The sequence below is a fragment of the Pelmatolapia mariae genome, linkage group LG4 (genome assembly GCF_036321145.2).
Source record: "Pelmatolapia mariae isolate MD_Pm_ZW linkage group LG4, Pm_UMD_F_2, whole genome shotgun sequence".
Classification (NCBI taxonomy): Eukaryota; Metazoa; Chordata; class Actinopteri; order Cichliformes; family Cichlidae; genus Pelmatolapia; species Pelmatolapia mariae.
The window spans coordinates 6,483,355-6,491,653 of record NC_086230.1 but is presented as its reverse complement, the minus strand read 5'-3'; positions in this window follow the sequence as shown (position 1 = coordinate 6,491,653).

Here is an 8,299-nt window from a genome sequence, read left to right as displayed (position 1 = left end):
GAGTTGATACCGTGTGTTTGACAAATTCCATCACACCCAGTTTTACCACCAATGCCACCAATTTGGCTGATGACCAAGTTTCGGCAACAAGAGATAAGTACTTTTCCCTGCTCGTATTTAATGTATCACTCAGTGATTGTTAATCATTGCCTTGACATGAGGACTCAAAGCGGTCAGCAAATTCCTCTAGGGAGACCACTGAAACAACAAGAATGTAAAGGATGTGGGAAACTCGCGGGACAAACGTGGCTGAGGTGCCAGGATTTTACTGCTTTAACCGCTTGGACCTGACCCCAAACTGATTGTTCGAACACTGCTGGTGACCAAGTTCACCACGTATGTGCGTCACGTGGGAAGCGATAATCATGCTGGTAGTTATGATACCCACCGATATCCTTTGTACGTGTATTCGATCGTTAACGGTGAAAGGCAACGGGATTTACCCCTTCCCCTCCTGCTCCTGGCGCTCCCGTGTGTGTGTGTGTGTGTATCGACAGATAGTTACCACGGGTTAACATACATGAGAAACAGCTGACCTTGAACACAGGCATGGTCTGCTGACTAAAAAGTTGTTCTGCTCACAGCGCACACGTATGTCTGAGTCGCCCCTTTGCGCAAATTCCACATTACTTTGGTCCGTCACGCTGCGCACAAGATAACTTGACAGGCTTCACAGCACCTCTGTACCACAGCTCAAGCACATTTCTGTCCTCTGTCACCACAGTCCAACTAAGACAGGCAAAAGCGATTTCGCAGAAAAGCTAAAGACGGCACATTTCAGCAACACACACTGAACACACAGAATGCAGAATGCTCTCTGCAGCCTACCTTGCCTTGGAGAGGTGCCGAGCCATTCTGACATCTTTACTTTCACTTTCAGCTTATATAGTCTTAGATGTCGTCATCCTCCGGAGTTTCCACACTACTACCCGGGACCTATTTAAATAGACTACCCATATGTATTTATTTTTAACAATTAATTGGGATGCGCTTTTGGAAAGTTATGGAACTTCCAAATACTTACTTGGCTCCATCATCTCTATAAGATCACGACCCAAACACAACTAGACATTTTATACAAATCAACCCTTCCAAGTTTGTGTTTTTCCTTCTGACCAGATGCAGCTCTCTGCACTATCTTTTTAACGTATCTGTGTTTATCACTGTGTTCATGTGTCCTTGTCACTAAAACAGACTCTGAAGAATGATTTCACCAAGTCAGAGCAGCTGTGGCAGTTAGTCTTGAAACAACAACAACTATTCCCACGTTTCAAATTTCTATCCATCCATTCGCTTCCACTTATCCTTTTTCAGGGTCGCGGGGGGCGCTGGAGCCTATCCCAGCTGTCATAGGGCAAGTGGCAGGGTACACCCAGGACAGGTCACCAGTCTGTCGCAGGGCTGACACACAGGGACAGACAACCATTCACGCTCACATTCACTCACACCTATGGGCAATTTGGATTAATCAATTAACCTATCCCTACAAACTGCATGTCTTTGGACGGTGGGAGGAAGCCGGAGTACGCGGAGGGAACCCACGCAAACACGGGGAGAACATGCAAACTCCACACAGAAAGACCCCGGCCGGATGGTGGAATTGAACTCAGGACCTTCTTGCTGTGCAGCAACAGTGCTAACCACCGTGCTGCCAAATTTCACGGTTTCACAGTTTCAAATTTCTTCTTGAAATAAAATTAAGACTTTAATCTCGAAGTTTCGACTTTATTCTAAAAATTATTCATATTTTTTCTTAATGTGGCCCCAAGACTCCTTTATAGTTTTTCCTTTATCTCACAGCAATGTGCACTTTTCCCTCCATGGAGGAGCAGCTAACCTAACCCTGCCTTATGTATGGAAAAACATTTGTGCCAGTAAGAAACAAAAAAAATCACAATAAATCTATAGTTGATAGTTGAAACGTACACTCTGCTCCAAATTTACTGTACAATGCTCATGTGATGATGAGAACAATAAAAGCTAAAAATAAATATTTTTTAAAAGTGCCCCTGCTGTTGCCCTGTGATCGTTTGGTGATGTGTTTAAACTACCCCAGACTCCCATGAGACGTCCCTGCAGGATAATCAGTACGAAGATGGTTGGTTTCTTCCCATTGTTTGCCCCGGCCTCCTTTTGTGACCTCCTTGGTGAGTTTTTTGATGCCTTCTTGAAGTAATTTATGTAGGCTGGCCCACACTCATTTACATTCACTCCAGATGCAGCTCATTTGGTTTTTTGCTCAGCTGCAAGTGAGGGACGGAGGAGTGGGTTTGAAGTTTGGTGTCAGGGCAGGTTGACCCACACGCCTGGCCTCCATCCAGTGTCTCCCCCGTTTGAGGTTGTTTCCGAGAGGAGAGCGGTGTGTGGGTCTGAGCTGGAAATGCAGCTGGAAAACTGGACAGCAAAAAGCGCACAGAATAAAAACGTTTGATTTACATAAGGGTATCGCTGTGTGCCTCGGTCCTTTATCTTCACAATTCACACATATGCACACACACACACAACACCAGTCAAAAGTTTGGACACACCTTCTCTTTTAATGCTTTTTCTTTATTTTTACTACTTTCTACATTGTAGATACTTACTGAAAACAAATATGTATCTTTGATAAGTTTGGTTCCACCCCCCCCCCGTGTGTGTGTGTGTGTGTGTGTGTGTGACGCAGAAAAGGCAAACGGATGACAATGGCTTTTTTAGCCCGCTACACTTCGTCAGTGATTTCTTGATAAGATAAGATATGAACTTTATTTATCCCGAGGGAAATTCTTTTGTCATGAGCATGCTCACAGCAGCAAGATGAAAAGAAGAAATAAAAGAGTGCACAAGAATAGAATAAAATAGAATACAATACAATAAAATACATAAAATAATAATATGCCTATCAATAAAGCGGCATACATTGTGCAAAATAAATTTAAAAAAATGCAATATATCTTGTAGTAAATCAGGCGTGATTTACTACAAGATATATTGTAGTATATACAGTTTTGCCGTTCAATTGGCAAAACTGAACAGAGATTTCCAAAAATGTGGTTAATGAGCTAATTTCTGATTTATCGGGGGTTTTTTTAAAAAGCATTAAAACTGTGTTTTTGTTTTTTGATCTAGAGGGTTAATTACTTTTCCATATAGGACCTGGTATGTTTGTACAGAACTTGTTTGCTTTCACAAATGAAATAATAGTTTTAAAATCTGCCGTTTGTATTTCCTTGGACTGCCCTTGAATAATAAAATTTGCCTGATCTGAAATGTGTAAAAATCAAAAAGAAGTCCAGACGCTTTTCTTCGCAAACTCTTTTGACTACGATGACCTGGATGACTGAGAACCTTCACAGACAATAAGAATACTTGTTCACAACACTGAATAAGCTTCTGCCTTCAACTTCAGGTCTTTGTGTTATGCTGGTAGAGATGGTCTTTCCTCTCTAGTTACTATTTAAAATCTTTATCAAATGTCTTTTGAGTAGTAAACATCTGGTTCTAATTATAGCAATTCTGGGCTTCTTGTCCAGAGAACAGGTGGGAGCAAGCAGTTTGATCATTTATGATACATTCATAATATTAAGACAGCACACACAGACACACACACACACCAGTGTGGACAGTAAATGTTTTATTTTACACAACACACCAGATCCTTCTGCTGAAGGTCGTCAGAGTCCACATGCTAGATTTAAATTAATTTTAGAAAGAAAACAACATACCGAGAAAAAACAAAAACAAACCTCCAGCAACACAAGAAACTGAGGAAACAACACAAGTAGAGACAGGACCATTTACACCCCCCCCCCACACACACACACACACACACACACTAACCAACTAGTCAAGACAAGAAAACAAAAATAACAGGAAGCCAACTGCTATGACTTTGCTTTCCATTTTACAGGCTCACCATCCAAACTGTGAGAAGCCTGACCACAACAAAAACATTTCTTCCCTAGCGACGCATTCCTTCTTAAAACAAGACCAATTCTGTCTATGCTGCACAGTGAAGTCATCTGAGGCACAAGGATGATGGATTTTCAGGCAGGCTGTGGTGTCAAAGTTTAGGATTGGTTTTATTTAACAGAAGCTGCAGCAGCAAAGCAATCTCTAAATACCAACATTACCCATTTCCCCAAATACATTTATGGAAACTATTCCTCTGATAAAATTAAAAAAATATTTTTGTTTCAGTGTTTCTAGAAAGCAAAAACAAACCGCTTTTCCTTTTGTAAATTCATTGAATCAACCACAAAGCATTTAAAAACAAGAAAGGAAACTGAAACCAGTGATGACACCAAGCTGACTCCTTAAGGTTTCATTTTCTATTGTTGGTTTGGAAAATAATTTATGAAGTTATTAGAATGACTGCCATAAGTATGTAGAGGTAGAGACAGTGTAGCTGTAAATTGCAAGCATTTTACTAAACTGTAAAAGGTACATGCAGCTTTATGAAAAGAGGAGGAAAGCTAGGCTGCTCTGACAGACGGCAGTCTGAAATATGAGCTGGTTAAACAGAAGCAGAGGCCACTCTGGTTTGAACTTACTACAATATTAAAATCACAATCTTTACAGCCTTTGAAGTTAGAAATACAGTCAGTGGAAACACGGCAAACGTCTGTCTGAATATTTTGTCAATAATAAGAGACGTACTTTTGCTTTGGACATGTAAACACATCCTGGCACATTTAACACAGGGCTCTAGAGTGCGACCAATTTGGTCGCAAATGCTAAAAAAAATATTTGGTCGCACCGGTGCGACCAACTGTTCGGGTAACAAAAAAAAAAAAAAAAAAAGAAAAATCTCTGCAACTCTCCGTGTGGTCAACAACAGACACACACAACAGACACACATTATGCCCCTATCGTGGACTAAACCAATCAGAGATAGTCAGGGGCGGGACCTCTCTGATTGGCCGTGGTCCAGTTGAAAGTGCAGGTGGAAGAGGGAGGTTAGTAGCTTGAATAAAGCGATATCGATTCATTAAATCCTGAATCGACTTTTAAATATAACTGTGTTTTGCCAGAAACGCCAGATTCTCCGATTAAAGCTCACAAAACTATTTCAACAACCACCAAACAGCAAATGAGAGCAGGTACACGGATTCCACACAAAGACGTAAACACAGACCCGACGCATCAGAATCAGCTTTCTCTTTCTCGGCTTTCTCACCCGACGGCCGTAGACGGACACGCCGTCGGGGCTCAGCGATTCTGATGCGTCGGGTCCGCGCTGTGTTTACGTCTTTTTGCGCTAAATTCTGAGCTGCAGGTTTTGTCTCTCTCCAACCAAAATTCACCGAGCCAGCAGCAAAAGAAGCAGCAAACTACGCTTCACATTTGATAAACATCGTCATTAATTCCCTCTGAGTTTTGCTGTTTTGCTTCCACCACGAATAAAATCACACTTCATGCACAGTTCTCTCTCTCTCTGTACTTCAAGAACAGTTTCCCGTCTCAAATCGCTGTTTTCTGCATTATTCATTCACTTATTACCCACCAGTCTACCGTTGTTTACAGCGCTGTCGGCCGCTGTCTTTTTCTTTTCTTTTCTCTTAAATGACCTCGGACAAGAAAGACTAATTTCTGCTGTTCAATAGTGAAGAAATTTAAACTTTTTAAAATTGTGCAAAATTACAGAATATTGCAGAATATTTTTAAGGTTGTCTGCTATAAAAAGCCAGGCCAGAAAAATCTCCTTCATGTTTTTCTGTGTTTTATTCTCAGTTACTTTCACACAAAGGCATCTGCTGTGATGTTCACAATTCTGATGAAGTTCTCACATGTATCAGTACAGATAAATGATCAGAATTATATTATTTCTGACTGTCTGAGGCTAAATTGAATCGAATCAGGACTTTGAGAACCGGAATCGAATGGATTATAGAAATTAGTGATGATACCCAGCCCTAGTGAGTAGCCTAGGCCCGACAGAAGTGGATGTAGCTGTGGGTAATAAAAGATGAAAAGAACTACTGATAACTTTTTTGTTAAGTTAAGGCCTGATCCGTCTGAAATTCATAGCCAGTGCTCTGACACGGTGCCATCAATCTTTGAATGCTGAAAAAGCACAGTGTATCCAGAAAACACATTATATGCTGCAATAAATGCACTGCCCAAGTGTCCTCACTGCCTTTCAGCAGCATGCAACAGCAAACAGGTCGTCAGAGGAGGCCGAGATGATGATTAAGTTTAACATTTTCTACAATATTGACAAAGCACTTTAAGCACAAGTTTGTTAGTTAATAATTTAGAAATGAATATTGTCTGTATGGACTGCAACTTCCCCCGAAACAAAGTGCACATGTAAAACTGCGGTGTTAAGCGATGTGGTTGAAAAATTTGAGTGCGCCTAACTTTTGTGCCGGTGCGCCTAAATTTTTAAAGTTAGGCGCACCGGTGCGCCCATGTCAAAAAGTTAGTCTAGAGCCCTGTAACAGATGTTCAGTCAGCTGCACTACAGTCTTACACTTTGTAAAAGTCAGCAGGCATGCCACACACGTTGCAAGGTTTGCTGTAGGAAGTGCACCAATTAAAAATAAAATAAAAAATAGTGTTGAATCGTTTTTTCTTGGTGAACACTTGTGTCAGACACATGTGGCTCTGTGGGAAGGAACCACTTCATTGCCCCTGGAAAATAAAAGCATGTCAACAAGTGGGCTCTTCGTACTTCCTTCACTCTGCCCGTAACTGGTAAGCAGCTCATGTCTGGCATGTACAGACAAGAGATATAACTTTGGAAGTGACATGAACCCAAGTACCCAAACGGCTCATTACCCAGAGCAAGTGACAAAATTAAATGAAACAGATTAACAATAAATAATTAAAAAAAAATACAAACAAATGCAGTGAGTCAAAAAAAACACAGCTGTATTCCCAGCTGCCAACATCTGGACACCACACTGCCATTCCCCCCTTTCCATAACCCCTGTAGCAACTGTGCCTAAAATGCAGGCACAGTTGCTACACTAACTTGTCAAAAACAAGATTCCCCTTTTTTAATCACCGCACTAAGCACACAACACAAAAAAACGTCACTGTTCTCTTCCCTTCTTAAAATGCTGCGCTCTTGATAGTTATCCCTGGATCCCAGACCGAACACACCTAAAAGCTGCAGCTTGATGTTGTGAGCAACGGGTAAATGCCCATTAGGTCATCCACAGCGATATCTCATCCATTATTGCGTCTTGCTTTGCATTTTGTTTCTGGCGCTCTGAGCAGTTTTCCAGTAAAGAAAGGAGAACTGAAAGGACAACCTTCCAGCTGGGCCAAATACATCACAGTAATGTTTGTTCAAATTACATTAGATTGCATTTGATCCAAAAGTTCAAAGCCTCTGGTAATGACTTGTCTCACATTCTTTACTCAATGCCAATTAGTGTCTTATTAAGTTGCGTTTTGGATAATTAAAAGCAATGTTTGTCCAACTTTTTTTGCTGTTTTACTCGAGCTTCTTGGACTCGATGGCCTGTGAATGTGAGGAGAGCCAAATCTCAATTTAACAATTCAAACAAGCTTCAAATGATAAGAAACTTTTGAAGCTTGTTGTCTGGAGGTCTGAGCCACAGTTCACAGTTAACCATATACTAAACACCAGAAGCAATTACTCAACTGCACAACACAAAGGCTTGCTTTGACAGTTTAGGTACATTTACTGATAATACTTTAACTTGAGCAACTCTTTGAATGCAGTACTCTTACTACAAGTATTAGCAAGCCTTAGCAAAGTGTGGCTAAGCCTCAGCAAAGAGAGTGAAGAAAAAGCTCAAAAGTTAGCAGATAAACTAAAAACAGCATTTTTTTTTTTTTTTTTTAAATGTGATGATAATCATTTTAAAATGCAGCTTTGCATGGCTTTGATGCCGAAGGCTTCCCTTAAACTCATCCACATATAAAGCAATGTATGGCTGAACTGTTGGTCACTAGTGGAGATTCCACAGTCTGGCTGTGATGATGACGACATTCCTATGGATGCATAAGTCATTCCTGACAACAGTGGCCAAAGTTTTCTCTCCGGCTTTAAAAAGTAAATTAAAATGTTAATTATCAAGTCAGGCTGATGTACTGCTCTTGTCTGGAGTTCAGGTGATCAAACGATTACACCGGGTTTATGGAGACTAGACCACTTCCATCCGTCAAAACAAATGGCACATAAAGAAATAAATGAGTGCAATTTGGCCAGAACTTTCTTTTTCCTGCCCACTGACTTTAGCAAAGCCATACAACATGCACTCTAACCTCCAACATCAAATTGTAATGAATGGTGTCAGTGAGCTCTTCACTTTTAGTGAGATTAAGGGTGTCTTAATGCTTT